Source organism: Haemaphysalis longicornis, unplaced genomic scaffold (assembly GCF_048455015.1).
Source record: "Haemaphysalis longicornis isolate Haplotype H1 unplaced genomic scaffold, Haemaphysalis longicornis Haplotype H1 scaffold_1, whole genome shotgun sequence".
Classification (NCBI taxonomy): Eukaryota; Metazoa; Arthropoda; class Arachnida; order Ixodida; family Ixodidae; genus Haemaphysalis; species Haemaphysalis longicornis.
The window spans coordinates 173136066-173157100 of NW_027526203.1; the positions used below are offsets into that span (position 1 = coordinate 173136066).

The following is a 21035-nucleotide window of genomic DNA, read 5'->3' on the forward strand; positions in this document are numbered from 1 at the left end:
GGAGAAAAATGAGGAAATGGTAAACTGTTTGAGAAGCGATATAAACGAGTTCAAAGATTCGGGCGAAATAATCATAGTTGGAGATATGAATGCCCATATAGAAGGTTTGGATGGATACACAGACCACAACGGTTCTCTAGTGATAGATCTATGCCAGGAAAACCGGCTTGTAATAGTAAACACGGAAAGCAAGTGTGATGGACAAATAACGTGGGAAAGCGGTAACAGACAGTCCAGCATAGACTACAGTTTAGTATCCGAGACAGTATACGGAAAGCTGCGGGAAATGAGGATAGATGAAAATGGAACAGACAGCTTAGGAAGCGACCACAAGCGGATTAGCTTGCACTTTGGAGGCGCAACCCGGAAAAATGCAGAAATAGGTACAATAGGAGGAAATAATTTGAATAATGAGCAGTTAAAGATCATCGCTGATAAATTGGAAGATGAAATCAATAAATACCCAGGCAAAAATTGGGATTACGACGAAATGATTGCGTTCATAAAGGGTAAGATGAATGAAGCAAAGGAACTAAACCGATGGAAAGGGAAGAGAAAGCCGAGAAGCTGGTGGAATAAGGAAATAAAAGAGGCTATTGACCAGCGAAGAAAGGCGTCGAGAGAACATAGAGAAGCAAAAAGAACTGGTATGGAACCGGAGGTAGTGAAGGAGAAGTGGGAGGTCTACCGTGGGAAAAAAACTAGAAGTGCAGAAAATGGTGCAAACAAAGATCAAGCAGAAAAGCGAACAATGGATGGCAGAAATACGGAAGAAGGACAAAAGCGCATCCAAGAAGTTTTGGAACCATGTAAAATCACTAAGCTAAAAAAACGATAACCATCAAAAATTCCTGATTGATGAAGAGGGGGAACATTTAGAAGGAGAGCACGCGTTGGCGCATATTCATCGAGTGATTAGTGAGAAGTTTAGGACAATAGTGGTAGGGAAACCTGCACCGATAACATCAGCGCCACAAAAGACTGCGGAAAGGGAAATAAGTTTGAGCAACCTTGATTGGAAAAAAGCAGAGCAAAAGGTTTCCCCCCAGACAGCAGTGGGCCCGGATGGAATACCAATGCAACTGATAAACCTACTTGGACCTAAAAGTAAGGAATCGTTTATGAGGGCAATAGATAAGGTGATAGAAACCAAACAAATACCAGAGGACTGGTTAGAAAGTAGGATGAATTTAATATATAAAGGCAGAGGAGACAAAGCCAGTATTGATTCATACAGACCACTCACAGTAACGTCAGTGGTGTATAGATTCGCAATGCAGGCGATAAAATCAGAAATTCAAGCATGGATGGAAGAAAATGAAATACTTGGGGAACTGCAGAATGGATTTAGACAAGACAGGCGACTGGATGACAATCTGTTCGTGATAACGCAATGCATTGAAATTGCGAAAGCACAGAATAGACCACTATGGATTACGTTCTTGGACATTAAAGGGGCATATGACAATGTAAACAGAGAACGGCTGTGGAGAATGCTGAAACTCCAGGGATTAGATGACGAGTTAGTACAGTTCCTTATAGCAATCTATAAAGACAATAGAGTGCACCTTACTTGGGAAGGACAGAAATGCGCCCAGCAGGTCAACATCCATCGGGGACTGAAACAGGGATGCCCTTTGAGCCCAATACTGTTCATGCTTTACATGGCAGGGTTAGAAAAGAAAATGGAAGAAAGTCAAGTAGGGTTTAGCCTAACCCATATGCTGCAAGGCGAAGTGGTACAACAGCATATTCCGGGAATGTTATACGCAGACGACATTGTTCTTTTAGCTGATAACCAAACCGATATGCAGTGGCTAATAAATATTTGCGGCCAGGAAGCCACTGACCTCGGATTAAATTTCAGTGCAGAAAAATCAGGAATAATGGTTTTCAATGACGCTACCACCGGCGTTGTGTCTATCCAGCAAGGCGAATTACCTAGAGTGAAGGAATATAAATATTTGGGAGTGTGGATAAACGAAGGGGATAACTACTTAAGCACTCACGAGGAGCAACTTAAGGTTAAGGGAAAGCGAAACGCAGCTATAATGAAGCATAGAGCTCTGTGGGGGTATAACAAATATGAAGTAGTAAGAGGAATGTGGAAAGGAGTAATGGTTCCGGGTCTCACGTTTGCGAATGCTTTACTCTGCTGAAAATCAGACGTTCTATCAGGCCTTGAAGTAAACCAGAGAACGGTAGGACGTTTGGCCTTAGGCGCGCATGGAAAAACAACTAACGAAGCAGTTCAGGGAGATATGGGCTGGGCGTCGTTTGAAGTTAGAGAAGCTCAGAGTAAAATATGCTTTGAGATGAGGTTGAGGGCAATGGATCAATGAAGGTGGGCAGCTAAGGTTTTTAGGTACCTATACTTGAAAAGCGTGGACACGCAGTGGTTAAGAAAGACTAGAAGGCTAACGATGAAATACGGAAAGAACAGTGGGGAATCCAAAACAGCCAAGGTAACCAAAAAAGAGGCAAGGCAGATTGAAACGAATAAATGGAGGGAAAAAATGGAAGCTAAAACGTCGTTAGAGATGTACAGGGCTGAGAAGATGAACAGCAGAAAGGAAAATTTCTACGATAATTCCCAGGGCAGTGCTTTGCTTTTTGAGGCTAGAGCAGGTTGCCTGCGAACTAAGAGTTTTGTGGGGAAGTATTCACAAAATGATGGGGTATGTGTGGTCTGCGGAAAAGAAACAGAAACTATGCGGCACATCGTGTTAGAATGTGAGGGTATCCATCCAAATCTACATGAAGGGAATATTGGGCTTTCAGAAGCCCTAGGATTTAAGGGTATCACAGAGGAAGTTATCTTCAAGGCTGTCGAGGGGACGAAGAGAAGATTAGAATGCTGGTGGACGAAAAGCAGAGAGGGGAATATTGCCTAGGACAGTTACCACGTGTAACAGAAAAAAAAAGTATTTTGTGCCTAATAAGCTTTTTGTGCCTGCCCTAAGCAGCGCTAGTATTGAACCAAAAGTGTAAAACATATGTATATTAGTCCTTTTTGGTAAGATGACATGTCATCACCCGATACAAAGGGGAACCAATAGAAATCATCAATCATCATCATCATATGTCCCTTTGCAGTAATAATTGATTAACCGGTATTCGTAGGAGCCAGGGACTTCGCTACACACCCGCGAGGGTGTGTGTAGCCCCCACCCCCTTAAATCTCTTAATTTTACTCATGTCAATTCTTGTATTGAACGTCTGGGCAGTTTAGCCAAGCCCTAGTAAAAGGACGAGTGAAATGCCACGTTGCCGTCCAAAGTGAGACATAAAGAGAAAATACGATCCTGTCTATATTAATCTCAGGGGCTTTGATTCCAACCAGGGACCAAATTTCTCTGAAAATATGAAGCCTCATAGGAAGCTCAGCTGCAGTGGACGTCAGGTGAAAAGGAAAAGGAAGGGATGGGGTTCGAGGCGCGGTATGTACTAAGGGAGAATGCTTTTCAATACAAACACGGCTAATCAATATTTGAAATAAGGGTACAACCTAAAGCAAATGTTATAAAAAATTCAGTAAAGAAAACGCTGCGGTGTTTTTACGCGTGCTTGTCGCAAAAGAAACAAGTTGTAGACTGGAGAGCAGTTCTTCCAGTAGTCGGTACGCGGTGAGATGAAGAAATTGGAAGCAACTTGAACGCAGAGTGAAACATTTTCAGGCGACTTCGGGAAGATTTGACGTCCACTGAATTTTTAACATCTCTGTTCGTTCAGCCTCACCATGCCGCATGCGTCCGACACATCACCAAGCTCGTAGAGAAACCCGAGCGAAAGCGATCCTTAATACGGCCAAAACTCTGCCACGGTCTATGCAGACGCCGCTTCGCATCTCGGGCGAAGAGCTATGGCCGCTGTGGTTTCTGCTACCGAAGACCTCTTTCCATGCATATCAATTCCCACAATCCACTCTTTACAGGTGGAGGAAGCGACAATCTCCCTCACCATTACACAAATCTACGCAGAAATAATCATCACAGACAGCCAACAAGCATGTAGAACGTTCTCCAGCGGTTTCATGTCACGACCTGCCAGAACAATTCTTCTCCAGCAACCTCCTCGACATCCCGTAAGGATTTATTTGGGCTCCAGCCCACTCCGCAGTGTCTGGCAACGAAGCTGCCCATCAGTTTGCCCGAGAGAGTTCGGCGAGCAGTGACAGATCTGTTCCCTCTTGTCGTTCCACGAAATCACCCAGCATTACCGTCTGGAAGGAACCATATATATCACCGTTCGCAAAAAAGCCTCACTAACGAACAAGAGCGCCACCGCCGAGGCATCCAAGCAAACACATTTCCCCACCCCACTAGAGCCCACACTCTGGTCCCTACTCGGTACTTGTCGCAATGCCGCTCCTGCGAGGCTCCGGGCACCCTCTACCATACCATGTGGGGCTGCGATAAGAACCCCCACCCCTACCCCCTTGCCCTTCCCCTCCTCTGAGCATTGTTCAGCTGGGACCCTGACGACCAGCTTTGGCTGGTGCAGAGAGGCCAAGAAGCTGGACGGACTCAACGGGTCTTGGAAGGATGACTCTTGCCTAGGGCTGACTGCTTTAGAGACACGTTTATTCCTGCTCCTCCTCCTCACCATGCCGCTGCGATCCTGCGATCCCCAGCCTGCGAGATGTCATCTGCCATCTTCTGCTTCTGCCGATCACAACAGCCACTGTGGAGCGCTAGTTCTCGTCCCTCAACAGGGTTTTGTCGCCAGAAAGAAGCCGTCTTCTTCGCAACCATGGGAGGGAGCCGATGAGCACGACTATCAAAGTTCCGGAGGCACCCGACGCGCGAGATGCTATTGACGTTTACCGACGTGTTTTTAATGATTTCATCGCAAAATGGTGCAGTGCTACAGCAAAAAGTCTAGACAGTTTAAATAAGGCTCGGCGTTATAAAGTTTTACTCTCTAAAATTGCTGACATTTTCCGATTTTTATTTTGAGAGTCAATGTTTGCTTCCTTCGTTAGTAATTTTGACGTGTTTCTGTAGACGTCTCAGTAAAATTTCACATTTTCGAGATTCGAACATTTCTGCAGAGTTTTTATTTGGCACATTATCATAAGTCCGCTCTTCAATAGATTTTCTTATTAGCTAACCTGGATGATTAGCGTTGTTTTCATGCTGCGTCAAGTAAGAAGTGTCCAAATTTAATTATAAAAACTACAATAAATAACATTGATTCGTCAGGGGCCACTGGTGCACAAGAACAAGCCCCCGAAGGAGTACGAGCAGAGCATATATCGACAAGCACTCACCCAAAATTACTCACTCAAGCTCTCACCCAAAACTGAGGCCACGTTCGCCTTGGAATGAGTGTAGTAAACTCACATATTATTTACGTTCTGCATTGATTCGGGAACGTTCTTTGTTTACGCCTCAGATCTTTGAAGAAGCTCTTCAGAATCTACATTTAAAATTGGCAATTTGGCGAGGCGAAGCGCTACGGAAGGTAATCCTGGAGTTTTAATAAATTGTGGGCGTCAAAATACAATCGGTACCCGCTTTATGAGTGCTGCATAATTCGTGTACTCCTTAATCATTGTTTCAAAAACTTAAATCTCGTCATTGGGCCTGGCAACAAATTTGAAACTGTTCTTATGGTAAAACATTTAATGGTCCGAAGTGGTCAGACATTCAAAAACTGAATACTGACATTTCTCTGTAAAAACTGAATTTCTAAGAATAAGTGCTTTTTTCAAATTAAATAGAAAACACCGCCTCCCAGGGGCATATAGAGCAGAAGGGAAACATAAGTCACGGGGGTGAGCATTTCGTTAATAAATGTCCAATATTTAACCGGCGAAATAAAAATGAAAGAGTTTGTATAGTTTATCTACCCTCCCGCCTCCCTGACATCCGCCCTCTTCCCCAGCCACTGAGTGGAGGCAATAAACCCATATTGCTCTACATCTGGTGACCCGAAAAACGAACTTATCGCGCCGCCATTGCCGATCAAGAAGCCACCGCTCTTCGCCAGCAAGTTGAATAACTCCAACAGCAACTCCAAGCGCAGCAACAGCTGATTCAATCCCAAGAACACCAACTTCAGGAAAAACTGCAGTGCATTCAAAACGAGCTGCACTCGCCCGACGCCCCACTCCGTTCCGCAAAACCCCGCTCAAACGCTCCTGCGGCCGGCGCTAATCCGGACGTCTTCCACCGTTTTGGCCAGACTCACCTGAAGTTTCGTTCGCACAAGTCGAGGCACCGTTTTCCCGGGCAAACATAACCCAGGACCAGACGCACTACGATTATATCGTCGCCAGCCTCGACCCCCGTTACGCGACTAAGCTCCGCGACATATTCGCAAGTCCTCCGACCAACGACAGTTACCTGCATTTGAAGACGGAACTTACTCGACGGCTCTCCCCTTCGGAAGACCAGAAAGTGCGTCAGCTCCTTCAGCAGGAAGAGCTCGGTTACTGCAAGCCATCACAGCTCCTGCGCAATATGCGCGCTGTTACAGGCAACATGCGGGGTGACGACTTCATCCTCCGAACCGCGTGGCTTCAGCGCCTACCATCACACGCACAGGGCATCCTCCGGGTTCAGCCGACTCTACCGCTAGACCAACTCGCCGAGATCGCCGACCGAATCGTCCAAGTCTCTTCACCTTCTCCCCTACTCAGCGCCCATGCCGTCGACCAACCACAGCCCACCCCTGAGCTCGTGCGCCCTATCGACGACACCACCCGTCGTCTCAACTCTATCCAAAAACACCTGCATCAACGCCCACAGTTGCTCCAACCTCAACGCCGACTTATCGGATCGCAGTGACAACGGCCGCTGCTACTACCATCGTTGCTTCGGTGATACAGCCCGGAAATGTCAACTAGCATGTTCAGCTCCACGACAGGAAAACACCAACGGCAGCCCGTAGAGAGACGGCCGCGAGTTGCCAACCTCGCGGCCGTAGCATTTTTGTCACCGACAAAGTCACCAAGCAGCGGTTCCTCATCGACTGCGTTTCCGACATCTGCTGCTATCCACGAGCCTTCCTGCGCGACAAACGTCCTTGCACGTCCTTCCCACTCAGTGCGGCAAATCACTCAAGCATTAAGACCTACGGCTGACTCCGACTTAACATTCAGCCGAAAAACCTACGGCGTGAGTTTCCATGGAATCTCGTCATCGCCAATGTAGCAGAGCCAATCATCGGGTCCGACTTCTAGGCGTACTACAATCTCCTACCGGACTGTCACACGACCGACATATTGACACCACAAAAGGTCTTTCCTCGCCAGGCCAGTGCATGACCACTCAACAGCCCAGAATCAAGGTGTTTGCCGTTGAACATCAATCACTGTACCATACACTTCTCGCAGAATTTGCCGACCTGAAGCGGCCTAGCGGACGTTCTCGAGAGGTACGCCACACAACCGTACACTACATTCGTACTCCTTCCGGCCCACCGGTTTCCTGCCGCAGACGTCGCCTAGCTCCGGACCGCCTGCGAATTGCCCAAGAAAAGTTTGAATGCTCCGCGAAGGAATCATCCGCCGCTCGGAGGGACCGTACGCATCACCGCTCCATCAAGAACCAAAGAAGAACAATGGCTGGCTCCCTTGGGGTGATTACCGCGCCCTCAACGCCCGCACCATCCCCGACAGGTACCCCGTTCGTCACATACAGGACTTTTCCCACCGCTTACACGGCACCGTAATCTTCTCAGTTTTTCATCTGCTAAAAGACTACACGCAAATCCCGCTGAACCCGGATGACGTCCCGAAGACTCATGAGAGGGTACTCCCGAAAACTCATGAGAGGGTACTCGAACAACCCGAAGTATGAGTTTTGGCCTCCGGAACGCGGAACAAACCTTCCAACGCTTCATTGACGGCGTCGTCCGTGGCCTACATTTCTGCTTCGTCTATGTAGACGACATTCTGGTCTTCTCTAGCAACGAAGAGGACCATCGCAAGCACCTTCGCCAACTTTTCCAGCGCCTGGACGACCACGGATTAGTCATCAACGTCCAGAAGAGCAGGCTCGGCGCCCACATCGTCACCTTCCTCAGCCATCAAATTTCTTCAGAAGGGACTACACCCCTGCGTGACCGCATCGTGACCCTGCAAAACTATCCCAAGCCTTACACTGCAAAGGACCTTCGCCGTTTCCTTGTCATGCTCAACTTCTACAGGCGCTTCGTGCCTAAAGCGGGCACATATCAGGCCCGTCTCCACGACACGTTGGCTGGCCTAAGAGGCAGCCAATCTGTCACTTGGACACCAGCTTTAAAACAGGCATTCGAAGACTGCAAAGCTACCCTCTGCGACGCCACCCTGCTTTCTCACCCAAAGCCAGTTGCTCCATTGGCACTGTTCACTGACGCTTCTGGCACCGTCGTTGGCGCCTCCCTCATGCAGCGGGTTGACAACATATGGTGCCCGCTGGCGTTCTTTTCCCAGCCCGAAGACGCCTTCGTCCTCTGGTAGCTCCGCCGATACAACTTCAACCCCTGCGGAGACGACCTGGCCAGCTTACTACAGTGAGCTCCTTGCCATCTACGAGTCGGTGCGAGGATGCTGTGCCATCCTAAAGGCCCACCGCTGCGCCATCTATACCGACCACAAACCTATCACCTACGCCTTCTCTCAACGCCGCGATTAACCCCCACCAGTCCAGGAGAACCGTCTGTTATTGCACGTTTTATCGCAGACCAGACATCCACAACATCAGCGGGAAGGATAATGTGGTCGCTGACGCGCTTTCCCGTGTCTCCGCTGTCTAGTTGCTACCCGTACGACTGACGCCCTCACGGAAGCTCAGAAAACGGGCGCACGAACTTCAATAGTTGCTCGCGAACGGCTCTTCTCTCCAGCTTCAACAAATCGCTCCCCCTGGTTCGACACACAGCCTCTACTGCGACATATCCACCCGACGATAGAGACCTTATATACGTGCCTTCACTACATCGCCGCAGCCTTTTCCACTAGTTACACAAGCTCAGCCATCCCGGCATTCGCGCTTCTGCACGTCTTGTAACTGACCGCTACGTTTGGCCCGCAATGCAGTGTGACTGCCGCACCTGGGCACACACTTGCACCCAATGCCACGGCGCGAAAATCACCATGAACATCACTTCGCCGCCCCGGGCATTCCCTTTGCCGTCGGAACAGTTTCAACACGTCCACATCGACATTGTTTGTCCCATTCCGCCATTCGGACCTTGCCGCTATTGCCCCACAGCCATTGATCGTTTCACTCGATGGTCTGAGGTATGGTCCTGCGCCTACCGGATGATCGGGTGCTTCCATCGACAGTTCAAAGCAGCCACTATGCGCCACCCTCACTCAACCTGACTCGAGGCTCTCCCGGCCACCGCTCTCGGCCTGCGCCATCTTCAAACCAGACATTCAGGCAACGCGACCGCAGGATTCGTATACAGGGAACCGCTTCGCCTACCTGGGGAATTTCTCTCCAACCCCGCTTCAGACATCCCCAGCTCGGACCCCACCGACTTTTTCACCCTGCTCCGGTGCACTATGCGCACACTGCGCCAGTCGCCAGGGGCACATCACACCAAGACGACTCTGTTCGCGTTTAAGGTCTTGGCAACTTGCATGCATGCCTTTCTCCGCGACGACACTGTACGCGCGCCTTTCCAACCACCTTACTCCGGACCATACCAAGTAATACGTCGCGACGACAAAGCCTTCACCCTGAAACTAAACGGGATGGACGTCCACGTCTCCATCGACAGACTGAACCCGTCATACATCTTCTCTGATGAGACGCCACACACCTCCGCGGCGCCCGTAATTCGCCCACAACAGCCTCCGAACACTCCTACCATGTCAGACACCACCCGCTCTAGACGCCGGATGCGTTTCATCAATTTTCGTCAACCATGAGGGCTCCTCTCTGCGTGGGGTGGTGGTGTGGCGTTCGCATAGCAGCGCCGGCAGGAGTAACCAAAGACGCGCCGTAGCGGCAGTTGCGGCGAGCGTCTGAAAGCAAACATTGGGCAGCACAAACGGGCTTCGCGCGATCATTCAGCTACGTAGGACAGTCCGTGCACGTCGCTCGAAGTGGGAACAATAACCCATGTTTCTCCACACTAGCGTGTCACCGGCGCACACTATTTCAGCGAAGTAGCATGCCTACGCTTGAGTGCTTGAATACCTTTCTGCTTACAACATTGCCGCAAGCAGCAAGGTGTACCTCCAAGCTTCTGCTCAATTCTGTGGACAGCAATTTGTATTTTATGTATTTTGCTACTATCTTTTTTAAACACGTCGCGTGGCGTGGCTTGCATACGGACGTGACACCTATGGGGACATAGCTAGAACGAAGCCTTTACTACCGGACCAAAGCGGTGTGCGGTGTGGACGCGTTCGCTTCCCGACAGTGTTGTTCTGGGGGAGGAGGGTGCTTGCCGTGTTCCAAATGAATTTTCACAAGTTTTGACTCAACCCCGCCCGGGAATCCTACAGCGTACAAGCTAAAAACATTCTCGGCTAGCGGCGACTAGCCACCTTTCCTTAGTCCGCTATTTTCAAGCGAAGCATAATTATAGGACTAGGGTTCCATGTATGAAGAGCCATGGAACCAGCTTGGGTTCCATGGCTCTTCAATTCACACCTACTCGGCCAGGTGGATTTGGAGGCGGCCACGGTGGCTGCGGCTTTCGGTCATTTTTAGGCCAATTCGCGCTCGGTGTTCCCCGCAATCATCTGATAACGGCAATGCTTCTGATGTTATCACCTGATAACATATACTGTTTCGCAGTAAAAAAAAAGTGTCCCGAGTAATTTCGTCTGAACACGTCACTTGGAAATTACGGGAAAGTTCAGCGACAGAGGTGGCATATATAGCAGGCGGAATTTCAGAACCCTAGTCGCACGCTCTCCCGCACGCGTGAGCATGCGTGCGTGCGTGTGTGGGTGTGGGGGAAACACTTCATTAAAACGAGAGGCCATAAGATCCCGGGGAAAGTAGGGAAGGGGGGGGGGGGGCGCACCAATCAAATAATGGGCAATGTTCCAGTCTTGGGGTCCTCTTTACAAAGTACACGCAGTTCAGTCAATTAGGGCCAACAAATATGCACAATGCACACTGTCGACATTGATGGTGCGGGTGTGTGTGCGCATGTGTGTGCGTGCGTGCGTGCGTGCGTATATGACTGCGCATATGTACGTGTCCCTTTGTTTAGCTGCACCAATTTACACACACCCATACACACACACACACACACACACACCCATACACACACACACACACACACACACACACAGAGAGAGAGAGAGAGAGAGAGAGAGAGAGAGAGAGAGAGAGAGAGAGAGAGAGAGAGAGAGAGAGAGAGAGAGAGAGAAACTTTGCGCATGCAGTTTATGACGCTTGGTAGATAGAACTAGGTGCTTCTTTTTTGGGGCCGAGCATGGCAACAAAGCCTATTTTAAATGGGTTTTACGTATTTTATCAATTTCAAGACAGCTGCGTACTTTTGTGTTTGTTTTTACGTGCGGAGCACCATAGGACCTCACAATGTCCATCCGCGTCCGTGCCCATAGCATTTACAATCGCAAAAAAATCACACAGGCACGGATAGGATTCGAGCCTGTGCCTGGTAGAACAGACAGAGCTAGTGTCAGTCGCCTTACCCACTGGGCTACGACCGTAAGTTAGTACCAGAGAGTCAAACGGCTTACTCCCTCGTCTGTAACGGTGTGGAGTACATTTGGACCTCCCAATGTCCGTCCGCGTCCATGCGTGCGCACACCACCCGATTCGCGCCCCGTCCGTCGTTCGATTTGAGCCGTGAGTTAATCAAGGTGCAACTCACGGCTCAAATCGAATGACGGTCGGGACGCAAATCGGATGTCACTCGGGGCGGAACTTGGATGACATCTCGAGTCCTAGTACTCCGCACCCTCGCCATCTTCCACGGAGTGGACATGCTGCCATTTTTGCTTTCTAGACCCTTTTTGCATAAAGAGGAAGCAGTGCTTAGATTCGGAGCCCATTCCTTTAAAGTGTTAGCTTTTTTGAAACTTCATAATTACTGAAGTGGGCGGAGACAGGTGCCTGGAATCTTAAGGGCTCAGGAGCGAAAAAATATATCCGATAAACAGGACCATATTCGACAAATTCGCGCTGACCTTTCTTTATTGGAGGCAATTGTAGAATCCTCTCTCCAGAATGGTGTTTATAAATCCGTTTGATCCGTGATCGACCCAGCCCTGTATGGGTCACTGATTCTGTGACAAGTGCGGAACTGAACTTCTATTGTTACGAGAAGTACAAACGTGTTTTGATCCCTCTTATTTTCATACCTATTCCCTTTTCCCACTCCTCCCCCCCCATACGCTTCAGGGTCTTATTAAATAAACAGCAATCAAATCAAATCAAGAACTCGCTGCATTTGTCCCAACCTCAAAAAGTTTTTATTATAATCAAATATAATCGAGAATTTAATTAGGATAGAAAGCCTCTAACTGAGTCATATTTATCGAGTCAACTACCGTGATCTTTTTCATTTTCAGGAAGCCCCCAGTAATCGCAAGCACGACGAAAAAAAAAAAACGCAGTGCATCTGACCTCTTAGTTAAAAAATCTGGGCTAGATTGCTAAAGCTGTCCCGCTTACGATATCCGAAGAGCAGCTTGCGATTGGCCGGCGCCGTTGTGCGCTTGGTTGCCCGAGAGAAGCAAGATTATAACCAATACGACAATACACCGGGCAATCGCAAATTAGGCTACGTTCAGACTCCCGACGCGAAAGCCAACTGTCGTAATAACTTTAAAGAATGGCGTCATTTCACGTCTCAGCCAACCGAAGTGCGTGACACGCCGTTTTTTTTTACGTTTATAGATCACGATATGGTTTTTGCGTCGGCAGTCTGAACATAGCCTTACTCTTGAGATATCTTACGTGCGAACTGCTTCGTTAATCTGGGCGAGTGAAGTTACGCTGTTGAAAATGCCCGTGGGGCTACTTCAGCTTAAGCCCCCTTAATCATGGATCATTGCGATCAAAAATGATCTGGGATGACCAATGACCCGGCCCAGCCTACTATCAGGTACCAAAAGTAGGTCCTGGGCAGTTACATCAGGCATTGCGAGTTTCAAGTTTTGCAGGAAAGAAAATAGAGTCGAGTCGAATGTCTCGCGGCGTGATAAACACCGACAAATTTGCTCCCTTGTGAGCAACGACTGGCCATTTGTATGCAAGGACGCGAAGAAGGCGCACGGGGAAGTAGGTCAGCATATTTTTGTGTTGAAATAGATTCATTTTTGAATTTTTTGAAATATAGAAAAGAAGTGGAGAAAACCATGCTTTCCGATGGCACTCGAATCCACAACCTCCGGAATACGTGTCCGATGCCCTACAAAATATAGGCTACCCAAGAGGCTGTGCCTCCCGTCACCGTTTTGCGTATTTACGTTCGTTTTATTGTATCCTACGCGTCGGGGTGGTAGCCAGCGCCGCTGAGCACATTGGGGTGATGGGGAGCTACGTTTTGACTCCCGGGCAACGGCTCGAGCGTCTACGACGTGTCGGGAGCGGTCCACTAGCGGGTAACCCTCGTAAGCTCCCTGAGGCATCAAGACTGCCAGAACCGAGGCCCTCGTTATGCGTGCGGCGAATCAGAATTAGGTATGAGAGGCTTGTTGAAGAAACGCAGAAAGGATGGCCAGCTCGCTCAAGAACGCGTAAGAAGGTATGCCGAAAATTCATTGTGATTTCGTGTTGAAAGAAGAACTAAAGTTACTTTTGAATTGCTGAATGTGTATATATGTATATATATATATATATATATATATATATATATATATATATATATATATATATATATAAATATATAAATATATATATATATATATATATATATATATATATATATATATATATATATATATATATATAATGCATTAGAGAATATAAAATAATGTATAAGTGAAAAAGTTCGGACCTTCAAATACATTAATTTGCTAAGCGAATTTTTTGGTGAAATAAACGGGCAGCATGAGTTAGCATCTGTCCTCAAAAGCCCAGCTGCCGTAATTTTTCGTGTCGGCTAATTTGTGGGCCTAGAACATCTAGGAGCATAGGGCACAATTTGTGCGATTCAGCACGCTGCGTGTTGCCAGCACCTATATGGAAAGGCTTGATATTCTCGTTGTTTTCCTCGCGTCAACGGGAATTTTACCCGTGCGACTTTTCAATATCTATGTTTAAGTACTAGTGTAATTTAATGAGCTATATTTGTTTTTGTTTTTTTCTATTTTTCATCATAGATTAATTCTATGCGGTTTTTTATCGTTAGGTAATAATATTAGTGGTGTTTAATAGTTTTTGCGGGTTATAACGTACCAGCCAATGAAGGGGCTTTTCTTTCAGAGGACCTTAATGCACAGAAGAGTAAAACGAAACTAACGGGTAAATGCGGGGAAAGCAAACAAGAGTTCAACATGCTCATGTTGTTTTAACGCGCAGCGTTCATACCAACTGTCTTTCCTTACATTTTTCAGTAAGTCAGTTCAGCTATTCGTTGCGGAATAAGTTTTTATTAGACTGTTACCCAAGAACTGTTCATTGCGTAGGGCAGATATATCGCCACAAGCAGACAGACGCAACCATCGGTGTCCAAAAATTTTCGCTTCGTGTGTACTGGCTTCATGTTAGGTCCGTCTTACTAATATTCTGATCCGGGTGATTGTTAAGGCTACACACGACGTGACGGGCGTAGACTTTACAACACCCTTGGTGCACTTGTGTAACTTCACATGCATCGGGCACTATGCACGGCTCAATTACGTTTTTTCCCTTTATTTCTGGCAATTTACACTGTTCTCGACAGGAGCCGTTCCTTTTTTTTTTCTTTTTCTTACTACATTAAGCAACTCTCAGACAGCGGCGTTTTCTTTGATCGAAAAGGCGTTTCTTCTTCCCTCGTTTTTTCGTAGAGTCGCTCGCACCCGCGACTGGAGTGGTGCACGGGCCACTCACCTTTCCCGGACTCCCAGCGAGGTGCCGGCAGCAGAGCTCCGTGTGTCAGCCCAGCAGCGGCACTGGCTCTGTTGTGATCTCCTCTTTGTGGTCGTGGCGAATTGACGCCGTGAGTGACCTCCTCCTTCGCGCGGACTACACCTCTACCGAGGGACTGTCAGCGGGAGCAGCACGCTGAACGACGCTGACGACGTGAAAGCGGGGCAGGCAGCCAGCAGAGATCCCGACGACCGCTTCTTCCTCTGAGTTTGGGTCTCGCACGAGGTTGCCTCATCGCCGGCCGACGAATCGGCGCTCCGTACCTTCGACGCTGGTGGACACGACTTGGACGAGAAAAGCCTGCGGCCGCGAGTCAGTGAGGCTGAGCGAGGCGTCAACGAGCACAGCAGCGGCGGATACGTCGGGGCGAACGCCCATCGCAGCCGCGTGAGACGCGCGCTACGCCACGGCGCTCCGCCGAATGGTGAAGCGGGCGAGCGAGCGGAGTGGAGCCGATGGCGGGAGCAATACTCCGACGAGGGGAAGAGCAGCAGCGAAGAGTTCGCGTCGGGGATGCGAGCGTCGTCGGCCGATGCGTTGCCAGGCAACTGGCTCACCCTTGTCTCCCTCCCCGACGCCGCAGCTTTCTTTCCGTTAGGGGGATTCTGCGTGGCGTTGCGCACCCTCGCGACGCCCGCACCGCGCTCGCACCTCCGTCTTTCTTCCCGCTCGTTCGATCCTCTTCGGCGGTTTCTTTAGACCCTCGGTCTCCACTCCGAGCGAGGGGGACCGGGCGCTGTGGGCGCGGAACGCGTGCTTGTTCTCACAGAGTTTTTGCACGCCGATCAAAAGGGAATCCAACGAAGCCTGGCCCCTTCCAAAAGAGCCCTTGTTGTGGCCCCGGCACCATAAGGATCCGGAAATGCCTGCTAGTCGGCGATCGTTTAGTCATTAGGCATGCAGCCGCCGCTCGTACAAATATGCGAAACAAAGGAGTCTGCGGTTGCGCAGGAAACACGAGGACGAGAACGACTGAAGGAGGCCTGGCGTCATTGACCTCAGCAGGGTGTTCCCTAGCTCTTCGGCCGGGCGAGACAGTGTGTATACAGGGTTGGCGCAACTGCGCATTTGAAACAATTGGGGCTTTATTCAATTATATGGAGACCGCAAGTTTCTTTAAAGACGAAGTGTTTCTTTGACTACCTGAACGCGAAAAATTTGGTCTGTCTGTCTGTCTGTCTGTCTGTCTGTCTGTCTGTCTGTCTGTCTGTCTGTCTGTCTGTCTGTCTGTGTGCCACTCGATGTAACTACCGAGCCGAAAACAGGTGAAAGAATGCTTGCACACAAAGCGTATATAAGCAAGACAGTTCCAAACAACCGAAACTGCTACCACGGCTAGTTTACGTGTTCACATTATACAGCGTAAAGGAAACCTCATGGATATTTGAGGCGATACATGTACATAACCGAGAGGACCAGCGTTATTTTAATCAAGAATATAACGTTGGATACGTTTTCACGATACCAAATAAAAAAATACCGTTGAAGAAGGTGTCAACACGAGCTGTGAAAATAAAAGGAAACTTAAAACAATGTCGGTCCCCGCTGCTCCAAGCACAAAAGACCGTAAAGGCACCAACAGATGGCACGCGAGCCGTGCGGACGCGGGAAAATTGAACTCAGCAAACTTCCATTGCATTCATCATGGAAGTGGCAAGAGGGGATCGGGTGGGTGCACATGAGGAGTGAGAGTGGGAGGAGTGGGATGTTTTAAAGTTTTAAAGAGTATGAGATCTCTAGCCGGCTGTTTACACGGCGAAGTGACAGATGGGGTAGCGCCATGGCTTTTGTTGGCCGTTTACGTAGTTTTAATAGGTCACTTTATTTATTCGCTAAGCTCGGTGGTAGAGAACAGCGCCAGCTTCAAAAGGCTTGCTTACTTTTGACCATGCGGTACATTCGTGAGCTACGAGCCGTAGAGTCAAGTGATGCGCGCGATACATATAAGGCAAACTTAATCTAAAATATTTATATCTTGATAAAACTATTTTCTCAGCACCCAGGCTGTAATTCCTGGAAATATGACGCGCAGTCACCGTAGGGTGCGCAATCACTAAGAACACGATAAACACCTAAACAGAGGCTTGGCTTTCCCAAAGCTGACAAATTACTGCAGTGCCATACAAATTGTAAGAGAATAATGGTCAGCACACCGCGCCACAAAGAAAACATGACATATCACACATTGTGTGTTGCAATACGAGGATAAACCCCTTCATTCAAAAAGGAGCAAGAATAAATCGAAGTTGAGAAAAATACCTTTCTGTGTGATATATATATATATATATATATATATATATATATATATATATATATATATATATATATATATATATATATATATATATATATAGACTGAAAAGATAAAAACTCACACAGAGCGCGAAAAGAATAAGGTTAGTAGAGACAGAGACAAACGAGAAAGACTTAGAAAATAAAAATAAGTTTACTGACGTTTCAGGGAGAGGACTCCCTTAATCTGGAGTTGGTACTCTGAAGAAAGGGAGTCCTCTCCCTGAAACGTCAGTAAACTTATTTTTATTTTCTAAGTCTTTCTCGTTTGTCTCTGTCTCTACTAACCTTTTATATATATATATATATATATATATTTATATATATATATATATATATATATATATATTATATATATATATATATATATATATATATATATATATATATATATATATATATATATATATATATATATATTGCCACTGCATTTTCCGGGCCTCTTGGAGGAGCGGTCAGTTCTCCGCTGTGGAAAAAAGTGGCTCAAAGAAAGCCCAGTTTCTGTTGCGCGATCCATGCTTCCATTTTTTTTGTTTCGCTGAAAAAGGAAGTTTTTACTTCCCTCTTAATCAACCGCGTGTGTTTCCGTGACAGACCCACTTGTCTTTGTCTCGGGCTTGAGACGAAGACACGTTGCCTTCACCTTAGCACTTGGGACAGGTCTGCGCACTTGAAACAAGTTTTGATCCCCCCGTTCGTGGATCCATGTGGCGTATACATCACGTTTTCAAATGGCGTTCAGTGCCGGCGTAGCTCTCATACGGTTACACTGGCAGATAAAAGATTGCTCGGAAACCCAAGTGTTCTTACGTGGGTTGAAGGTTAAAGCCTAGCCATTATCAAATACTTCTGTGTCTTGTACGCGTCTTATTCTTGGTTTCTTTTCTTCATCTTTTGGCGCGAGTTACTCCCAAAAGGCAGACTGGCCGCAATGCTTCCCCACAGTTCGAGGTCTCCTCTGCGTTCACCCGCTCTACGCCCGTACCGCCACATCGAAATGTCACCGCGCACTCTTCGGGCTCACTCTCGTTGCACACTGGCATGGGGCCGGGTTAAGGCTAGAGCACCTGGCTGCCGATCTGACGATATGGGCTGAAATCCCGCACAAACCTAATTTACTTCCAGGGGCGAAGCCCCTTAGGCATCTCCTGTCGTCGCCGTCGTCGTAATTGTCGTTTCATGAAGTCTCGGTACTAGAATACCGGGAAACTCGTTTACGCCTCGCGCTAGAACGTAACGAGTACTTAAAAACACCGGGAGCCGCCGCTGGGACTCAGTGGCTAAGGCGTTGTGCTGCTTACCACGAGGGCGCGGGTGCGATTCCCGGCCGCGGCGGCCGCTTTTCTGATGGAGGCGAAAAGCAAAAACGCCCGTGTGTACGAGATTTCAGCGCGCGTTAAAGATCCCCATTTTGTCAAAATTCATCCGGAGCCCTCCACTACGCGCGCTTCATCGCCTGCGTTGCGTCGGCGCGTTAAACCCTAAAATCAATAATAATAAAAAAAACGGGACACTCGTTTATGCCTCGAGCTGGAGCGCTTCGAAACGCGTACTAAAAAACCCCAAGACACTCGTTTACGCCTCGCGTAAGAGAGCTTCGTGCTTCAAAGACAAGAGATTTTTTACAACAAAGCTGTGTACCTCTACCCTCCAACGGTTTCATCTGCGTTGGCGAAAACGCCAAGCGCCAGCAGGGATACACTTATACACTGCATGCTTCGCTCCTCCGCAGGTTTCACGTTAGTGGAGATGGCCCGGTATATTTTTTTGCGTTTGATGAGGCACCCAAGGCTTCTGCCGTATTAACCTAATGCCGCTATATATGCATGCCCCAGTTGTGAAGTTACACGAACGGAAAGATAAAATGCAACACATTTAGTTTAACTAATATTCAATACCTTTTGATCCTTTTTCGAGTTTCTCCGCACATGGGAATCTCCGACAGGAAATTCGAGGGACCTGGCTGCTGTCCCGATTAACGCTTTCACCATTTTGTTCGCGCCTGGAAGCACTGCGAAAGCTTTTTCTTATCACCTGCCTGTGCACATAACGGTGTACTGGGACATGTTCGTCGAAGCGGATACCTTTCGGTGTCTCTGCGAATTCCTTTGAATTGGCCATGAAATGCTTTTATTTCTGGAACTGAAAGGAAGTTTATAGAGGTATACCGCTCGTTTAACCTCACGTAGCCCCCCACAGAATGTCCGGGCTTTAAAGAACTCCAGAAAAGGAAAAAAAAAATGGCAGCATCTTCACTCCGTGGGTGATGGCGAGGGTGCGGAGTACGGGGACTCGAAATGACATCCAAGTTGCGTTCCGAGTGACATCCTATTTGCACCCCGGCCGTCATTCGATTTGAGCCGTGAGTTGCACCTTGATTATTCCCTAAATGAAACTGCAACTCACGGCGCAAATCGAATTTTGCTTGATTTGGCTTGATGGTGGTGTGCGCACGGATGGACGCGGACGGACATTTGGAGGTCCTAAGGTACTACGCACCGTTGGAGGCGAGAGAGTAATCCGTTTGAATCTCAGGTACTAACTCACGGTCGTAGCCCAATTGGTAAGACGAGTGACACTAACTCTGTCTGGTCTACCAGACACAGGCTCGAATCCTGCCGGTGCCTGTGTGATTTTTCGCGACTGTAAATGCTATGCGCACGGACGCGGACGGACATTGTGTGGTCTTAAGGTACTCCTCACCTGAAATAATTTTAAGCTAGTTTCGAAGTTAACGGATGTGCCTAGAACAATGGAAGTTTGCTCGGGTGCTCCACCTTGCACCAGTATAGTGAGTGGACGTGCTTAATGCCGAGCCTACTAAAACGATGCTGAAATAAAAGTTGCGAAAGAGTTGTGAGGGTTCTTAGAAAGAAAAAAATGGGTAATAATGCGGGGATTACAAATGACGCATGGTATGCACCCGTCGCGGTGACCCATTCGCCAAGGAGCGCTGTGCTGCCAACTGCGAGAAGGCCATTTCGATTTCCTGCTGAGGACTTCCAACATTTTCTTGTGGAGGTGAAAATGAAACACGCATGTGTGTGTACGAACACGGAGCGTGCTTGATTTACCAACCTGGACCGTACGCGGTCAGCCAGAGGGCTGCTTTAGGACCGCAACTGTTGTAAGAATATCTAAGAAAATCGGGCACCGGATTCTCTCGGGCAGGCCGCGGGCAGTCCGGGAGTGACAATCGAAGAAGCCCCTTAATGAATCCCTTAATGGTCAAAAGAAATATTCTCGGTGATCGGAAATATTTTCTGCTTACGTGGTTTCAAGGCGAAAGGCTGGCGGTACTTATTCACATGCAGCGGCGACAGCGCGGTTCTGACCCCGTCCATACAATTCTTATAGAAAGGATTTATGTTCACGTCCACTTGTATACACAGCAGCCGCGCTACTCTGCAGTCTCACTATTTTCCAGTCTCACGAATATATCGACATACACATACACTCACCCTAATCCCACCTTAATCCCGACCTTAATCCATCCTAATCCACCATTCATTGATCTTAATCCCCATTATTCCCGCCTTAATCCACCCTAATTTCTACCTTGATTCGTCTAATCATTCCTTATTTACCTTTGGTAATCATTAATCAATTCTCAAACGGGGATATACATTCTTTGGCTCGCTTCTGGCCTTCCTTGGGTCACTTAATATTTTTGTACGATCCTTACTGTCTGTATCTTGACGACAATGTTGTTCAACGACACCTTCTAATGAGGCG

At 48.0% G+C, this 21035-nt stretch overlaps 1 protein-coding gene across 1 annotated transcript in view; it reads right to left on the bottom strand.

Moving 5' to 3' along the window:
• The window catches only part of LOC144139413 (band 7 protein AGAP004871-like), a 564115-nt gene extending 548700 nt beyond the window's left edge, over positions 1-15415 (bottom strand). Inside the window, exon 1 of the mRNA XM_077671753.1 lies at positions 14970-15415. The gene's annotated coding sequence lies outside the window, so the exon portion shown is untranslated. The remainder of the gene's footprint in view (positions 1-14969) is intronic.
• Positions 15416-21035: the final 5620 nt, after the last annotated feature.